This window comes from Anolis sagrei, chromosome 6, assembly GCF_037176765.1.
Source record: "Anolis sagrei isolate rAnoSag1 chromosome 6, rAnoSag1.mat, whole genome shotgun sequence".
In the NCBI taxonomy this organism is placed as follows: Eukaryota; Metazoa; Chordata; class Lepidosauria; order Squamata; family Dactyloidae; genus Anolis; species Anolis sagrei.
In genome coordinates this window covers 41,163,239-41,182,388 of record NC_090026.1, presented here as the reverse complement: position 1 = coordinate 41,182,388, position 19,150 = coordinate 41,163,239, and the positions used below count along the sequence as shown (strand labels likewise).

At 49.2% G+C, this 19,150-nt stretch overlaps 1 long non-coding RNA gene across 1 annotated transcript; it reads right to left on the bottom strand.

Annotated features, from left to right (window-relative positions):
• Positions 1-6,320: 6,320 nt before the first annotated feature.
• Positions 6,321-13,074, bottom strand: LOC137097257 (uncharacterized). Its single transcript, XR_010910090.1, has 3 exons — positions 13,010-13,074; positions 6,567-6,634; positions 6,321-6,372 (listed from the first exon to the last, which is right to left on the bottom strand). It is a non-coding gene; the product is annotated as an uncharacterized lncRNA (long non-coding RNA).
• Positions 13,075-19,150: the final 6,076 nt, after the last annotated feature.

Here is a 19,150-nt window from a genome sequence, read left to right as displayed (position 1 = left end):
GGGCAGATTGTTTTCCTTTTAGAAAGGCAGTTTTAAGAGCTTTGGGGAAGGGGTGTCTTACATTTCTGGGGCTCCAGAAGCCCAAGAAATCCAAGGTAGATTGTATAGAGGGGAATTGGAAGTCGCGCGGCACAATCTCCGGTCCCATCTACACAGCTCCCTTACCGGGAAAGACACAGGTCTTTTGAAAGACCCATGTCTTTCCAGCAGTTAAATTACCTTGAACAAAGCAGAGTTCTCCTGCTTTGTGACAAATGCATTCGCGTTTATGTGGGCCGTCATCTGGACGCCTCTCAGAAAAACGCAGGAGGGCGCACGTTTTGTGTCCTATCTGGATAGCCCTTCAAATTGTGCTTCTCAACGTGTGTTGGAAGTCAGTCCAACACACGTTCCAACGTGTGTTGGAAGTTTGCTGAAATCCCAGTCAGCTTACTAGCGATTAGGATGATATGAGTCAAAGCCCAAGAGCGCTTCCAGAGAGCTCTTTATCCTGGGAGCATCTGCGATTAAAATACGTGGATATTCCTGGGGGCCTGTCTACACCCATCCCTGAAAGTGCATGCTTTCTGGGGTGGGTGTCCAGGTGTTCTTCCGGGACCGGCCCAGCAGAACATCTGCAGACCCTAGCCTCCTACCCCACAGCCCCCAAAACCCTTTTAAAAGTAAAATAAACTTACTTAAATTTATTTTACTTTTAAAAAGGGGTTGGGGGCTGTGGGGGAGGAGGATGGGATTCCCATAGTTTTCCGGACTAATTTAGTCCGGAAAAATGACTGTAGTCCAGACACCGGAAGTAGTGGGTTTATCCTACAGCTTCCAAGAGGCACAAAATAAATCCACTAACTAATTAATTTTCCACACACCAAGGTTTCCCTGGTTTGTGGCAAATTAATTGAGGGTTGACCAGAATGTCATCTGGACAGCTACCCCTTTTTTTGCAGAAGTTTCTGCAATAAAGGGCCTGTCTGGAGCCAAGGTTGCCTCTGAAGACCTGATGCAGTCACCCCATATGTTACCTGTGGCTGGATGTGTGTTGCTAAATAATGCAGTCTGAACTTCTAGATATTCCCCAGGAAAGGAGGGGGCTGTGACCCTGTGACCCATGACTTGACCTTTGCCCTCTTGACCCTTCTGATTGGGTGGGCAGAGGGGGCATTGGGGGTGTTTGGGGGGAGGGGCTCAGGAGGAGGGAGGCCTGGCTGTGCCTGGAGGGAAGGGGGAGGAGGGGCGGCACCCATGGGTTGGGCAAGGGGAGGGAAGTGCCCTTGTGGGGATGCCACCTTGGAGGGAGGAAGAAAGCGGTAGTGGCATCCCAGGCCGAGGGGGAGGGGTCAGGGTGGGGGAGTCCGGAGGTCAAAGGAGTCTGAGCCCAGCCCAAGGGTTGGAATGAAGACCCAGGGAGCAGGTGGTGGCCCCTCCCCTCCAGGTCCCCCAATCCCCCACAGAACAGAACAGAGCTCAACAGAGGGGCCTGAGGGGGCCCAAGCAGTCTTCCTTTTCTGCTCTGCTCCAAGGGCCTCTGGTGGCAATGGGGCCCAGAGTGGGGGCGGTCCTTCTGCAAAGGGGCGGGGATTCCCTGGGCCAGGGCAGGGCAGACTCCCGCCTCCTGAACGCTACTTCCCTTTGGCGCTGCGGCACAGCTGGAGCGTAGCGGAGGTCTTCCTGTAACACACGGGGAGATCGTGATGTTCCTGCAAAGGACAGAGAAAGGAGGACTGGTTGAAGGAGACTCCTTTCTTCCTTCCTCAATTCCTCCCTCCTTCTCTCCTTCCTCCCTTCCTTGCTTACCTGTCCATCAGGCGGGTGGGCCCTTGATGTACTCTGGGGGGTACCTTTCTCGCCCACAGCCTGCCACCAAGCGCCGAAAAGCAGCTCGCAACCCGTGTCGGGAGTGGAGGGCGGAGGCTCTGGCGAGGATGGCCTTGGTCTGCCAGCCAACTCTCCTGACTTCAGGGTCATGGTCGGCGAGGAGATTGGTCAGCCCTGGAAGGAAGGGAGGAAGGTCAGCAGGAGAGGGACGGCGCACAGACTCCCCAGGACCCTCTCTTCCAAGGCCCAGTCCCTCTCAGACCCACTTACAGGCCTCGTAGGTGCAGGTGTTTCTCTCAGTGCAGATGTTGCTGTTCTTGTGAAGCACGTGACCTGGAGAGAAGGAAGGCAGCAGAGAAGAGAGGGATCATCTCCCTGAGCAAAGACCATTCTGGAGCTCCCTGAACCCAATGCTACACCCAAGGGAGAGGGATGCCCCAGAGAAGGCCGGGGAGGGGGCTTTGCAGGCGGAAGGAAGGGAGAGAAGGGGAGGAAGAGGACCCTGGTCTTTGCTCTCCCCCCCGAATAAGGCTCTGGGTTCCCAGAATGAGCTCGAAGGGCCATTCTGCATTGGCCCAGGGTGGAGGGAGAGGGGTCCTCTGGGGAAGAGGGCACTCCCGCTGCCCCAGAGAGTGAGCTGGAAGCCATGAATAGGAACAAAGGGGGCTAGGCTCCCCTCCCCCCGATCTCTTACCGAGCAACATGGCCGCTGCCTTCTTTGCTGAGGGAAGCTTGCTCTTGAAAAAAGGCAGGCAGCCATACACCTGCTCCTCCAACTCACTCCTGGAGCCGTAGTGATGGATCTGGAGGAGAGAGAGAGATGAGAGATGAGGTCAAAAAAGGGGTTCCTTATGCCTGCCGGGCATAAGGCCCCCTTGACTCCCAGGCTTCAGGACGGGCACTGACCAGGCGCTTGGAGATTTTGTGGAGCAGTTCCTGCAGGCTGAAGGTGTCTCCCGCCAGAACGCTGTCCTCCAGGTGCCACCGCAGGACCTCCGCTGTCTCCCTGAGGGTCTCCCTTGCAGTCTTCAAAGAGGAGGAAGAGTAAGAGGGAAGGAGTCAGGCTCACTTGGAGGGCAAGTGACCCCTTCCTCCCTCACTTGACCCCTGTCCTGACCCCTGTCCTTGAGAGGCCAGTGTTGGGCCTCCCTCCCACCTTGGCCACCTCCGCGTCCTCATCCTCCACGTGAACCAGCACCGTAAGGAGGTCGTGGATGGTCTTGCGCTCCTCATGTTGATGTTCCGGGCGCCAGAGAAGCTGCTGAAAGCATTGCAGGGCTGCCTTCCGGATCTTGGCCGCCTCCTGAAAAAACGAAGGAAAAGGAGACTTTCTTTCTCCCCCTTTCTTTGTGTGAAGCCCCTTCTCGGGGGTTGGCGAAATGGGGAAGTCTACCGCCCCCCCCCCCCCAAATGGACCAGGGGCCAAGACTCACGTGGTGGAAGAGAGGGCGGCATCCGGCAGCCAGGTGAGCCTTTGCGGGGCCCTGGTCTTCCTTGTGCAGCAGGGCCCCCAGCTGGCCAGCCAGGCCCAGGAACTCCAGCACGACGTCGATGTGGGGGGATTGCAGCCCCCCAAGGACCCCGTCCAGGAGCTCCTGGAGCCTCATGGTCTGCAAAGAGAGAGAAAGGAAGGCCATGCCTAAGAGGTGCCCTGCAGAGAACGTCTAGACACAGGCCTCCCCCTTGGTTGGGGAAGGGACCCCCTAGGACCTTCTGCATTGTACATTCTTCCAACGACTGCAAGAGCAAGGCCTGCTGGATCTAGACTCAGCTGACCCTCTGTGTGGTGTGTGGAGCCGGGGCTGTGCCTGACTTACCTCCCTGTAGGTCTTGCACAGAAGGAGAAGGCCCTGCCTGCTCTGATGTTGTACGGCCAGGCTGTGATGTTGGAGCCAGGCCATGAGCAGTGCCCAGGTCTTCTCCGGGGAGTGTGGGCGCTGGCCAGTGTGCAGCAGCTGAAATAGAAAAGGAGAAGTGTGAAGAGCTGGAGCCAGGAAGGGAAGCACTGCCTCTCCCCTCCTCGACTCCCCCGCCCTATCCTAAGGCCCCCTTCCAGCCCAAAACCCATTCTGACCAACCCTCCTCACCTGGATATAGAAGGCCACCACTCCGGCCGAATGCTGCAGCGGCGCTTCTGTTTCCCAAGTGGAATACAGGTGCTGGAGCAGGGAGGAGGAGGACTTGAGGAAGCTCCTGGAAGACAAAAGGGACCCCGTGAGGGAAGGCAGCCAGAGAGACCAGGCTGTGCCTTCTCCCCGAACCTCCTCCGGCCCTTGGCTCCTTACCGCAACAGGAGGGCCATTCCCTCAGGGCAGATGCTGAGGTCTTCTAGCATCTCCTTGGAGGTCTCCTTGAAAGACACCCGGGCCACCCTCTTCAGCAGCACGATGATTATCTTCGCCAGTTCTCTGCAGGAAAATGAAAGAAAAAAGTTTACTTCCCAGTGGAGGGTTTGAGTCCCCCATCTGGCCCCCCAAAAGGCCTGGGAGCCCCACTGAGCCTCCCCCCCTCCTTACTCTTGAGGAACGTAGATGCTGCTCTGGTCCCTGCTGGGCGCCTCCAACCCAGGCCTTGTGACCTCGATGTAGTTGGTCACCAAGGCGAGCAGAAGCTCCAGGAACCACCCCTGCAGGCGACTGCTGTCCTTGATGTATGTCACGATCTTCCCGATGGCCCGCGTCGCTCTTGCCTGCAGAGAGAAAAAAGGAGGGTTAAATGCCAGGAGGGCTCCTGCTGAAGGCCAGGAAAGAGAGCCCCCTCTCCTTCCCAAGCCCCCCAAAGACAGGGTGCGGGATGGGATGTCCTTACTGTGGCCGCATCCAAAGTGGGGCTCCCCTGTTCCTTGCCCTCCTCGGCCAGCCAAGGGCCCTCCTTCACCTTGGCCAGGAACAGGTCGAGCGCCGCCTCCGCGGAGCAGTAAGGTGAATTGAGAACGGCGCACATCAATTCACCACACTCCCTGTGAATGAAGAGAGGGAAGAGGGAACCAGGGTCAGGGTCAGGCTTGTCTCCAACCCCATGGGGACAGGGGAGTGGCACCCCCAGGCCCAGCTCTCTTACCTCCCATTGGACTCCAGATAGTGGTCCGTGGCCATCTTGAGATGTTTGCGGGCCACGTAATCCACAGCCGGCATAGCCTCTGCAGAGGAGGGACTGCAGAGCAGCTGGCACAGACGGTGAAGGTGTTCTTGCGCCTGTAAGGAAAGAAAGAAGGGAAACAGTGGCACTCGGGAAACATGGAAAGTCTCCTGGGTCAAAAATGGAGGGAGGGGAATGTGTAGATGTGTAGGATGCCTGTTGGAAGGAATGGGGCATTGGGGTCCCAACATACCTTTCTTGTGGCTAAAGAGCAGCCTACCAGAACATCTCTAGGACACACCTGCCACCTGGAAGGTCGATGCAGGAGGCCCCTCTCTGCGTCCTGAGGAAGGCGTTGGGCGATGCCTCCTCGGTGGTGGTCCCAGGCCTTGTGGGGGGAACTCTGGGCCTTACCTGCTCTAGGTCCATGGAGGACCATCTCCGAGGCTTCAGGGCCAGATCTTCCCCTTCCTCATGGCCCAGGGAGCTGGAAGAGAGGCATAAGGAGGCATAAGGAGGTGAGGCCTGGTAGGCCAGGGACTGAGGACAAGGAGGGGTGCAATGGTCATCCTTCCTGGAAAAGAGCAACACACCTGCTTGAACTGGGGAGAGGGTCCCACACCTCATCCTCCAGGCTGGGGACATCCAAAAGTGTTGCCTCTTCGGGGTCCTGTAAAAGACAATAGATAGAGAAGTGAAATAGGGGCAAAGGGGAAGGAATGGGAAGACAGCTCAGGGGAGGAAGGCTAGAGTAGGAGGAAGAAGCTTAAAGGAGGGACAGGGAGAGGAAAAGAGGAGGGGGATGCAGAGGAAGGAACCCCCCTTTTTTCTGCTCCCTTCCCTTCCTTACCCTTGATGTCTTCTCAGGGGGCTCATCGACACTGCAAGGAGAGAGAGAGAACAAGGCAAGATCAGAAGGCATCCTCTCCTCTCCCCCCCCCCCCAAACCCCCTAGAATAAGGTTTCAGGCTCAAGCCCCCTTTGGCCTCAATTGAAGGAGGAAAGGAGGGAGGGAGGGGATCTCTGACTGCGATGTGGCCCTGAACCTGGAAGGGATGTACCTCTCATTCTCAAGGTCCTGGGCCGCCCCCTCCTGCACGAACAGCTCCGAAGGAACACCAACTTCTTTGGAGCCCTGTTGAGGGGGAAGAAGAGGGAAGTGAGGGCTGTGCTCTTTGCCAAGCCCCCCCCCCTTTCTTTCAGAGAGAATTGGACTGAAACCCCCAGCCTTCCTCCCCAGTGACACACTGCCTGGGACTGTTTGGACTTGCACTCCAACAACAGTTGAGCACTGTAGGAGGCCTCTTCAGCAAAGGGCCACCTAGAACTCAAGGGGTCTTGGGATGGCCCTGAGCCCGAATCCATTTCCCAAAGGACGAAGAGAGGCAATCCCCCCCCCCCCTTTCCAGCCTCTTTTTTTCACTCACCAACTCCCTGGATAGTTCTTTCTGTGGAGGAGTTGGGATTCTCTCCGATATGAAGCTGCTAGAAAGGCAAGGGGCAGAAGAGGAACTCAGCTTCTCCCTTCTATTCCCCCCAAGAGAGGCAAGCCCCATCCCAAGGATCTTGCCAGCCCATGGGAGGAAGGCAACATCCTGGGAGGGCCCCCTCCAGATATCCGGGCCCCAACCCCCCAGACCCCAGCATGCCCTCTCCCCAAGAACATGGACAGGAGGTACCTCTCTGAAGTCTCGCAGATGGCCACCAGGCTGCTAGACTCCAAGGGGAGGTCCTCTCTCCCCAGAAACTGCAGAGAAAGGAAGGGGGTCTCAAGACTGAAGAAGGGCTTTTCCTTCTGCCACAATCTTTCTGCTGGGATTTGCAGTCAAACAACTCCTGAGGGCTCCAGGATTCCCACCCCTCTTCAGAGAAGGCCCACCTGGGGACCACAACGGAATAGCCCTAAGTTCTTAACAGCAATGCATCAGGGCCATTACTCGACATCTTCAGTATTTCTCTTGGTTCTATAGGAAGCTGCTAGTTAGTAGAAAGCAGGAATCTTTCTCAGTCTTATTTGCAAATACCTCTGATTAAGATTGGGACTTAATACTGTATGTAGGAGCATGATGTCCCATATTCATATCCCAGACAAGCCCTGTACATTTTGGCCAGTGTGCTACAGTGGTCTGAGCTTTGGACCGCAATCGTAGATGCCAGGATTTGAATCTCCACTTTCCCATCAAAATCCACTTTCTTGGTCACAGAGGAAGGCAAAAGCAATCTCCTCTGAACAAATCTGGCCAAGAAAACCTCATGATAGGTTTGTCTCAAGGCTGCTTTAATTCTGAAAGGACTTTCAAAACACCACAGGCTCACCAGATATATGACCGCCTGGAATGCAACCTCTTACGAGAGAGAATTCACACCATCCGCAAAGAACTCGCAAACATAGATAAGGAACTGTTGCACCTCCATATCAACATCCGCCAGAAGATGAATTCTCAGGACTGGGACAAAATAGATAACCTCACTTACAGAAAAATGGAGAAAAACATGGTTGTCCACACCAACAGACAAAAACAAAAATTCCACAAACGCCAAAAGCAACACCCGAAACCAGAAGTGGATACATCGCGGACCATCATCAACCTGACAGACAGACAATTCTCTGAAGACCAAGTATCCATACTAGCGAAAGATGGAAATTTTGCTGTAAGTGCCACCAGTATCCCAGTAAAAAACATCATTGCCAATGTCGAATCAGCAATTTATCGCCTCCCTGAGGAAGAAGCAAGAGGGGAAACAGCAAGGATCCTGAAAAAGGCAGAACTTCCCTCCAGTAACATAACAAGGGAGGAAAGACAAGCCATCAGAGACCTCAACTCAGATCCTGATAACATCATTCTCCCAGTAGACAAGGGGAATGCTATACAGAACAATACAAGGAGAAGATCAGAAAACTCTTGGATCCTACTATATACAGAAAACTTAAACAAGACCCAACTTCCAAAATAACCAGAAAAATCAACATAGAATCAAAGAATCAAAGAGTTAGAAGAGACCTCATGGGCCATCCAGTCCAACCCCCTGCCAAGAAGCAGGAATATTGCATTCAAATCACCCCTGACAGATGGCCATCCAGCCTCTGCTTAAAAGCTTCCAACTCCTCAATAAACTTCGGCATACGACAACGGCTATGTAAATCGGAAGCCCTTCCACCTAGGCTTTATGGACTCCCAAAGATCCACGAGGACTCCACCCCACTCAGACCCATCGTGAGTGCCATTGGATCCCCCACATACGACTTAGCAAAACTTCTTGTAGCACAGTTACAAAGCCATATTGGGCTCACTACACTCTACATCAAGGACTCAGCCCACTTCATAGAAAAAATCAGCAATCTCAAGCTAAATACCAACGATAAACTGATCAGCTTTGATGTGGTGTCTCTATTTACCATGGTCCTGGTAGCAGACACCATGGCACCAATCAACCAGAAGTTCCCAGAAGACATCACAGCTCTGTTTCACCATTGCCTCACCACCAGCTACTTTCAGTGGGACAATGAATTCTACGAACAAAAAGATGGAGTAGCTATGGGGAGCCCCCTCAACCCGGTCATAGCTAATTTCTACATGGAACACTTTGAAAAACAAGCCCTGGAAACAGCAACAAAAAAGCCCACGATATGGTTCAGATATGTGGATGACACTTTCACGATTTGCAGCCATAGAGAAGAAGAACTAAACAGGTTCCTGGACCGTCTTAACAGCATCCACCCAAACATCCAATTCACCATGGAAAAAGAAAATGAAGAAAAACTGCCTTTTCTAGATGTCCTAGTCATCCGCAAACCAGATCAACAATTGGGTCACACCGTTTACAAAAACCCCACACACAGAGATCGATATCTACATAAAAACTCCAACCATCACCCAAGTCAAAAAAGAAGCACCATTAAAGCCTTGGCAGAATGTGCGAACCCCACCTCCTCCAAGATGAACTGAACCACCTAAATTGGGCTCTACAGGCCAATGGATACTACACCTCAGACATCAGAAGAGCTGCAAGACCGAGAACAAGCTACGAGAGTAAAGACAAAGATTCACCCAGAGGAAAAGTGTTCTTGCAATACATCAAGGGAACCACTGACCGCATTGGGAAACTGATGAGGAAACACAATATACAAACTATCTACAGACCCACCAAGAAAATCCAACAAATGCTACGTTCGGCAATGGACAAAAGGGATCCTCTCACTTCTGCAGGAGTCTACCGTATACCATGCAGTTGTGGACAAGTCTACATAGGGACCACCAAACGCAGCATTGCCCGGACACGAATCAAGGAACATGAAAGGCACTGCAGACTACTTCAACCGGAGAAGTCAGCCATAGCAGAGCACCTGATGAACCAACCTGGACACAGCATATTATTTGAGAACACAGAAATGCTGGACCACTCTAACAACCACCATGTCAGACTACTCAGAGAAGCCATTGAAATCCTCAAGCATGTGGACAATTTCAACAGAAAGGAGGAAACCATAAAAATGGACAAAATCTGGCTACGTGTATTAAAAAAACTCTAAAATTACAACAGCAAAAAACAGAGAGGAAACAATCAATGACATCTAATCACCTCTCAACAAAACATTCTCCCAGGCACTGCCAGGCCATCAAATGCTAATCAAGGTTGTCAGTTGGAACATTCACACCTATCTTCAACGGACAAGAGTTCTTTGTCCCACCCTGGTCATTCCACAGATATATAAACCCATTTTCCTAGTTCCAACAGACCCCATTACCTCTGAGGATGCTTGCCATAGATGCAGGCGAAACTTCAGGAGATAATGCCTCTAGAACATGACCATATAGCCCAAAAAAAACCTACAACAACCCAGAATAGCCCTACTTTCTTGGATACCGACCACTGCCTTGGCCCAGCTTCTGTGAGAGACAAGGAGCGAACGAGATGGAGGAACCCAAGGGGAAATGGTGGCCATCTTCTATTACCAAGTCAGAAAAGAAGCACAATTAAAGCCCTGGCAGAGCATGCAAAAAGAATCTGCAAACCCCACCTCCTCCAAGGTGAATTGAACCATCTAAACTGGGCTCAACGGGCCTATGGCTACTTCACCACTGACATCAGAAGAGCTGCAAGACCGAGAACGAGCCACGAGAGTAAAGACAAAGATCCATCCAGAGGAAACGTGTTCTTACCATACATCAAGGGAATCACTGACCACAGAGAAACAAGCTGATGAACAAACACAACCTACAAACTATCTCTAGATCCACTAAGAAAATCCAACAAATGCTACGTTCAGCAAAGGATAAGAGAGATCCTCTCACCTCTGCAGGAGCTGCCGTATACCATGCAGCTGTGGACAAGTCTACACAAATCAAGGAACATGAAAGGCACTGCAGACTAATTCAACCCAAGACTTCAGCAGAGCACCTGATGAACCAACCTGGACACAGCATATTATTTGAGAACACAGAAATGCTGGACCACTCTCACAACCACCATGTCAGACTACACAGAGAAGCCATTGAAATCCCCAACCATGTGGGCAATTTCAACAGAAAGGAGGGAACCATGAAAATGAACAAAACCTGGCTACCAGTATTTAAAAAACTGTAAAATCAGGACAGTAAGTAAAGAACAACACTCAAAAGACAGGGGAATTCCAGACTGGAAACAATCAGGGCCAGCTAAGCACATCCCAACAAAGGATTCCCCCTGGCAGGAAACAGCCAAGCCTTGAGCTGCAAGGTTATTCAATGCTAATCGAGGTGATCATTTTCAACATTCACGCTTGCCTCAAACAGACAGGAAACAATCAGGGCCAGCTAAGCACCTCCCAACAAAGGATGCCCCGAGGATGCTTGCCACAGATGTGGGCAAAACGTCAGGAGAGAATGCTTCTGGAACATGGCCATACAGTCCAGAAAACTCAAAGCAACCTACTAGACACAGGGTTATTCCAGGTGAAGAGGTCTGACCAAAGCGGAAGGGAGTGGGACTAGGACGTCCCTCCATCTCAGGGGTCCACAAACTTTTTAAACAGAGGGCCAGGTCATAGTCCCTCAAACTGTTGGAGGGCTGGATTATAATTTGAAAAAAAAAATGAATGAATTCCTATGCACACTGCACATATCTTATTTATAATATAAAAAACACTTAAAAACAATACAATAATTAAAATGAGGAACAATATTAACTAATATAAACTTATTAGTATTTCAATGGGAAATGTGATTTTGGCTGATGAGATAGGATTGTTGTTGTTGTTATGTGCTTTCAAGTCGTTTCAGACTTAGGTTGACCCTGAGCGAGGGCCGGGTAAATGACCTTGGAGGCCCGCATCCAGCCCCGGGGCCTTAGTTTGAGAACCCCTGCTCCATCTCAACACTGGGCTTCCGTTGATGCAGCCTAGAACAGCCTGGACTTGGAAAGCTGCTGCAATATACTCTTGACTCATGTTGAGTTTGCAGCCAATTAAGACAACTAATTCTGTTTCATATGGACTGTTGTCAAGTCAAAGGTCACCCATCCCATATCATTTCATCTTTATTGCCCAAGTCTGGTACCCTATAGTTCTCCCTGTTGAAATCCATTTTGTTAATATTGGCCCACCTTTTGAATCTCTTATGTTCCTTTTGGTCCCTTTTTCATGTGATTTCTTTTAATTTCATGAATCCGCCATGTAATCATTTATTTATTTATCTATCTATTTATTTAATATATTTCTACCCACCCTTTTTCCGCAAGTGGACCCAAGGCGGCTTACAGCATATAAAACATACAATACAGAAGTCAAAACATAGTTAAAATCAAATAGAATCCTAGAGTTGGAAGAGACCTCGTGGGCCATCCAGTCCAACCCCCTTCCAAGAAGCAGGACAATCGCGTTCAAAGCACTCCCAACAGATGGCCATCCAGCCTCTGTTTAAAAGCCTCCAAAGAAGGAGCCTCCACCACCTCCACCTCTGGGGCAGAGAGTTCCACTGATGAACGGTTCTCAGTTAGGAAGCTCTTCCTAATGTTCAGGTGGAATCTCCTTTCTTGTAGTTTGAAGCCATTGTTCCACGTCCTAGTCTCCAGGGCAGCAGAAAACAAGTTCGCTCCCTCCTCCCTATGACTTCCTCTCACGTATTTATACATGGCTATCATGTCTCCTCTCAGCCTTCTCTTCTTCAGGCTAAACATGCCCAGCTCTTTAAGCCACTCCTCATAGGGCTTGTTCTGCAGACCCTTGATCATTTTAGTCGCCCTCCTCTGGACACATTCCAGCTTGCTAATATCTCTCTTCAGTTGTGGTGCACAGAATTGGACACAATATTCCAGGTGTGGTCTAACCAAGGCAGAATAGAGGGGTGGCATGGCTTCCCTGGATCTAGACACTAGACTCCTATTGATGGAGGCCAAAATCTCATTGGCGCTTTTTTTTGCCGCTGCATCACATTGTTGGCTTATGGACGCAAAGATCTTTTTCACACATACTGCTCTTGAGCCATGCGTCCCCCATTCCGTATCTTTGCATTTCATTTCATTCAATCAATCAATCAATCAATCATATCCTACCCAAAGAAAGACTCTGCGTCTGTGGCGCCACCAACACCGGTTGAAAATCTGAACCACATATTACATAACTGTTGTTTGTATGAAAAAGAAAGGAAACAACATTTATGGCCTTTCATTTGTCATAAAACGAGCTGGGATGCAGCGGCCAAAACCACGTTTATACTAGCTGGTTATAACCCTGTTTTAACAACAAAAGTTGCCCTTTATTTGTATAAAGCATCTAAAAGGAGTATATTGATCAGATTAGTACACAGTGTAAGGGGGACGAGGACATTTGATGTATAGACTTAAGATTAAGGTTTATTTGGTTACAAGTCCGCCACTTTTTCCCTCTGTACTTGTATATTTATATTTTTACTAGACTAGATGTATAATGTATGTTGTGTTTATATCCTGTGTTTTGATGAATTGGCTGATCAATACAAATCGTTTTGTTTAGATAGATAGGTATTTAGATGGATAGATAGATAGATAGATAGATAGATAGATAGATAGTTAGAAGTAAAACTTGAAAAATGTTCCCACATCTACTGAACTTGTCTGGTTTGTAACTTGGGGACTACCTGTATTTCTAAGAGGCCGCCTTCCTTACCTCAAATGCTGGCAGTACTTGGATGAAGCATGTCCGGAGAGAGGGCTCCTCCACGCTGGTTCCTTGTGGCTCCGAAGAGCTGAAAGGGGCAAGAGAAAGCCACAAAGTGTGAGAGACTATGGCAGCCCACCAGAGGTCCTGCAAGCACCTCCCCCCCCCGTCCCCTCCCTCCCTCCAACAGGGACCAGGCTGATGGTCCAGGAAGTCCATGGGGCACCATGAGGGCATCCCTCTTCTCCACTCCGAGGGACTCTAGCAAGGGATTGACCTTTGGAACTGGCTGCCACTGGGAGAGAGGGAGGGAGAGGGAGAGTGCTAGCAACTGGGGTCTGCATGCAGACTGAGTGGCAGGAGTTTGGGATTGGGAGGAGGAGAGGGATTTGCATGTGGCTGGTGACTGGCTGGCCCTTTCCACACTCACAATCAGCTCACCCAATGAGTGCCTATATGCAAATTCCCACTCTGCATAGAAACCACTCCATTCCAAGGGCCCCTCCCACTATCTCCTCCACCAGCCAATCAGCACCCACATGCAAATTCCCTCTCCCCTCACAACCTACCTCTGCAAACTAATCTGCATACAGAACCTTCCCTCCCTGAGGCCCCACCCTCCTGCCCCTCCCACAGCTAAGCCCCTCCCACAGGCTCTTAATTAATGCCTAGACCAGGGGTCCCCAAACTAAGGCCAGCGGGCCGGACACGGCCCCCGAGGGCATTTATCCGGCCCGCGGGGTGTAGAGAAGGTTGAGACGCGGGGTGCGAAGCGGCGTCAAAGCCGCTTCGCCACCCCCCCCCCCCCCCCGCCTCAGGCTTTGCTTCTCCTGCCTCCGGGATAAGGCCTGGCCTTATCCCAAAGGCTGGAGAGGGGGGAGGCTGGAGAGGGGGGAGGCTGGGGGCGAATCGGCGGGCTGCACCTGGAAGGAGGCTGGGTGGTGTGGGCCGGGCCAGGCATTTAAGGGCCCCGCTGTTGCCACAAGCACTTCTCTCTTTCCCTCGCCATGCTCGCACTGCTCTTCTTCCTGCTGCTGCTGCTCCCCATGGCCTCGACGGCTGCTTGCCCGCTTCTTGCTGCTGCTGCCCGAGGCTCTTGTTGCAAGTCAGTGTGGGCCGGCGCGCGCGCCGGGGGAGCCCTGCGGCGTCTGCACTCCGGATGCGCCCCGGGATTGCGCTGCGTGCCGTGGCCAGGAGAGAGGACTCTGCTCCACGACCTGCTCCGCAGACGGGGCCTCTGCTTAGAAGGAGCAGCAGCCAGGAGGAGCAGCAGCAGCAAGAACCCCCCCCCCCCCTCCACGCAGATAGAGCCCTTTTGCCTTCTTCCTTCCAGCAAGCCGGGTCCTGACTTTGGAAGAGAGATCTGCCAGGTTACATTGGCTGCAGATGAGAAAGGGGAGCCACCCGGCAGTCGCCACCCAATGCCTTGGGGAGGCGGCGGGCGAAGCAGCTTTGGGGCTGCTTCACCCACTGCCTCCCCAAGTTTATATTTTACTAGCCGTCCCCTGCCACGCGTTGCTGTGGCCCACATAGGGGTTCTGTGCGGGAGGTTTGGCTCAATTCTATCATTGGTGGGGTTCAGGATTCTCTTTGATTGTAGGTGAACTATAAATCCCAGCAACTACAAATCCCAAATGTCAAGTTTCTATTTTCCCCAAACTCCACCAGTGTTCACATTTGGGCATATTGAGTATTTGTGCCAAGTTTGATTCAGATCCATCATTGTTTGAGTCCACAATAATCTCTGGATATAGGTGAACTACAACTCCAAAACCAAAGGACACTGCCCACCAAACCCTTCCAGTATTTTCAGTTGGTCATGGGTGTTTTGTGTGCCAAGTTTGGTTCAATTCCATCGTTGGTGGGGTTCAGAATATGCTTTGATTGTAGGTGAACTATAAATCCCAGCAACTACAACTCCCAAATGACAAAATCAATTTTTTGAGTGACGGACATACATTGGGTTGTTAGGTGTCTTGTGTCCAAAATTGGTGTCAATTTGTCCAGTGGTTTTTGAGTTCTGTAACCCCACAAACGAACATTACATTTTTATTTATATAGAAGTGTGGGGGTTTTTTGGGAGGGTGGTTGCACTGCAAATAAGATATGTGTGGTGTGCATAGAAATTCATTCATGTTTTTTTCAAATTATAATCCGGCCCTCCAACAGTTTGAGGGACTGTGACCCGGCCCTCTGTTCAAAACGTTTGGGGACCCCTGGCCTAGACTCACACTGGCTCCCAAACTGTTGCATGGAACCATAGGGGTGCCACAAAAAATCTTAACATCATATTTGAAAGGGATTTTAAAATCAATCTACACACAACTCAATATTGGATTGTCTCTAATGAGAAGGAAGGGGGAAATCAGGTTATCTCCAAATCCTTTTTCTGCTTATGCTTCCATCAAATATGGTTTGGGGAATTGAATACTATCCTAGATTTATGTCCTCAGCTGTCAGACATCACACCCTCTTTCAAAACTAAAACAGTGGTTTGTGGTTATAATTTTAAATTTTATCTTCATGTCCAAACCTATTGACTTAGATGTCCAAAGTCTATTGACTTAGACAGAAAACTCAGGCAATAGGAATACATAAAAAGTGGAACCTTTTGGATTCACAATGCTTGGTTTAAAAAATACAAAAAGGCTTAGGGTTCTGCTGGAAATAAATATCTTCTAAGGGGTTCCATGACCAGAAAGGCTAATAATAATAATAATAATAATAATAATAATAATAATAATAATAATCCTTTATTTGTACCCCGCTACAAGAGGCCGAGCCCAAATACAACAATAAAAACAACAGCAACAATAGCAGCACAATAACTCAAAAAACAAAGCAATAACATTAACAACACCCAATGACGCAATTAAAAACAATGGCCGGGCCAAATGTAATAATTAAAATTAAAAGTGCTGGGCATGACAAGGTGGGGTGTTTGAGGGGCGTGGGCATGCAGATATCCTAGATCTCTGATAAAGTGTGTTGGGACATAATGCTAGGAGTTTCCTTATTCTGGGAAGGCACACTGGAACAGCCACGTTTTCAAGCTCCTCCTAAAGATTGCTAGCGACGGGGCCTGCCTGATGTCTTTAGGGAGAGAGTTCCAGAGTCGAGGGGCCACCACCGAGAAAGCCCTGTCCCTTGTCTTGGGAATTACTGCCCCAAACTATAGGCCTCTCTCACATAAAACAATTGTAAGACTCACACTGATTTCAGCATCGCCCAAAAGCTATATATAATAAAACATAACCATAAAATAAGCCCTAGTATGATATTTCATGATCCTTGTAAATAAGAACTGCCCCCATAATAAGTCCCAGTTAAGATCGTCAGCCAGATTGAGGCATTTACTGGTAATACATCCATTACAATACAAGACAGACATATTGTATGCTAAAATATTAATTTGAATATAGAATTAAATATTTATAAATAATAATATTGACATTATATTATGACAATGTAACAGAAGATGAAATGACTAGATTTGATTAAGTATAGATTTTTGTGCATGATAAAACAAGACACCTCCTGCAAATAAGTCTAATGTGTCTTTTGGAGCAAAAAATAGTATCAGACCCAGTCATCTTTCTGGGGAAATTCGGTACATACACAACTTAAACTCTGCTGAAAAAGCCCTCCCTCGATCCCCTGGGCCTTAACCATCGCAGACCAGTTTTTCTGTTCATAGAAACATAGCTACTTCCGGTGGGACAATGAATTCTATGAACAGAAAGATGGATTAGGGTTGTGGATTATGTGGATGACACCTTCACCATTTGGAGCCCTAGAGGGGAAGAACTAAACAAGTTCCTGGACAACCTCAACAGCATCCACACAAACATCCAATTCACCCTGGAAAAAGAAAATGAAGGAAAACTGCCATTTCTAGATGTACGAGTCCTCTGCAAACCCAATCAACAATTGAGCCACACGGTTTACAAAACACACACACACACACAGATAGATACCTACATACTGTAAAAGCTCCAACCATCACCCAAGTAAAAAAAAAGCTCTATTAAAGCCCTGACCGGCCGTGCAAAAATCTGCAAATAGCACCACCTCCAACGTGAACAGAACCACCTAAACTGGGCTCTACAGGCCAATCGCTACTCTGCCACAGACATCAGAAGAGCTACAAGACCAAGAACAAGCCACGAGAGTAAAGACAAAGATCCACCCAGAGGAAAAGTGTTCTTGCCATACATCAAGGGAACCACTGACCGCACAGGAAGCTGATGAGGAAACACAACCTACAACCTATCTACAGACCCACAAAGAAAATCCAACAAATGCTATATTCAGCAAAGGACAAGAGGGATCCTCTCACCTCTGCAGGACTCTACCATGCAGTTGTTGAACCACCAAACACAGCATTGCCCAGGAAATGAATCAGGAAACATGAAAGGAACTACAGACTAATTCAACTAGAGAAGTCAGCCATAGCAGAGCCCTTGAGGAACCACCAAACTCTTCCAGTATTTTCTGTTGGTCATGGGTGTTCTGTGTTCCACGTTTGGTTCAATTCCATCATTGGTGGAGTTCAGAATGTTCTTTCACTGTAGGTGAACTATAAATCCCAGCAACTACAACTCCCAAATGTCAAAATCAATCCCCCACAACCCCACCAGTATTCAAATTTGGGCGTATTGTGTATTTGTGCCAATTTTGGTCCAGTGAATGAAAATACATCCCACACATCAGATATTTACATTACAATTCATAACAGTAGCAAAATTACAGTTATGAAGTAGCAACAAAAATAACTTCATGGTTGGGGGTCACCACAACATGAAGAACTGTAATAAGGGGTCACTGCATTAGGAAAGTTGAGAACCACTGGTTTAACCCATTGCGCCACAACAGCCCATTAATCATTGAATTAATAAACACCTAAGGAAGGGTGAGAACCACTGCACTAGAGAATGAATCCACTTTAAATCTGGCCCCTCCCTAAACGACAAACCCCAGAATTCTGCAAGAGGTAGCAACAGGATTTAAAGTGGATTCATTCTCTAGTGTGATGAGGTCCCTGGACACAGCCTATTATTTGAGAACACAGAAATGCTGAACCACTGTAACAACCACCATGTCAGACTACACCAGTGATTCCCAAACTCTGATCTTCCAGGTATTTTGGACTTCAGCCTCCAGAATCCCTGGTCATTGGTCAAGGCAGCGGAGACTTCTGGGAGTTGAAGTCCAAAATACCCGGAAAACTGGAGTTTGGGAAACACTGGACTACACAGAGAAGCCACTGAAATCTACAAGCATGTGGACAATTTCAACAGAAAGGGGGAAACCATGAAAATGAACAAAATCTGGCTACCAGTACTGAAAAACTCTAAAATCAGGACAGTAAATAAGGAAAACCATCAGGGTCACTTAACACCTCCCAACAAAGGATTTCCCCGGCAAGAAGCAGTCAGACTTTGAAGCTGCAAGGACATTCAATGCTAATGCAGGTGGCCAATTGCAACAATAACACTTGCCATAAGCAGAGAAGAGTTCTTTCTCCCACCCTGTAACAAATGCAACCTCACTTGCCTCGTTTCCAGCAGGCCTCACAACCTCTGAGGGTGCCTGCCATAAATGTGTGCGAAACGTCAGGAGAGAATGTTTCTGGGACATGGCCATACAGCCTGGAAAACTCACAGCAACCCAGTGATTTTGGCCATGAAAGCCTTCGATAACATATTAAATACATAAACTAATACGAATAATTAAGACGAGCCCTTATTGACAAGATCTCGAAGAGAAGACAGGAAGAACATTGGACAACATAAGAAGAAATGACTACCAGCTTTAACGTCAGATTTCAAGGCTACGCTCTATTTTGTTATTGACGTTATATGGAATTTTGAATACTTTAGACAGTGTGTGTAATACTAATTGAGATCAAGAAAGAGATGTAATAACTGTAACAAATGCAAGGCTTCTCTTCTCCCCCAACCCTGTCGCTCTCCCTCGGTGACATATGGTAATATTAGACAACCTTTGAAAAGATCTAATTTAGGAACAAGAACTCCACAAATCCTCTTTTTTTGTTTTGTTTCTCTTTTCGGTACTGTTCCATTACCCAGGTGGAGCCCCCGGTGGGGCAGTGAGTTAAAGCGCTAAGCTGCTGAACTTGCTGACCAA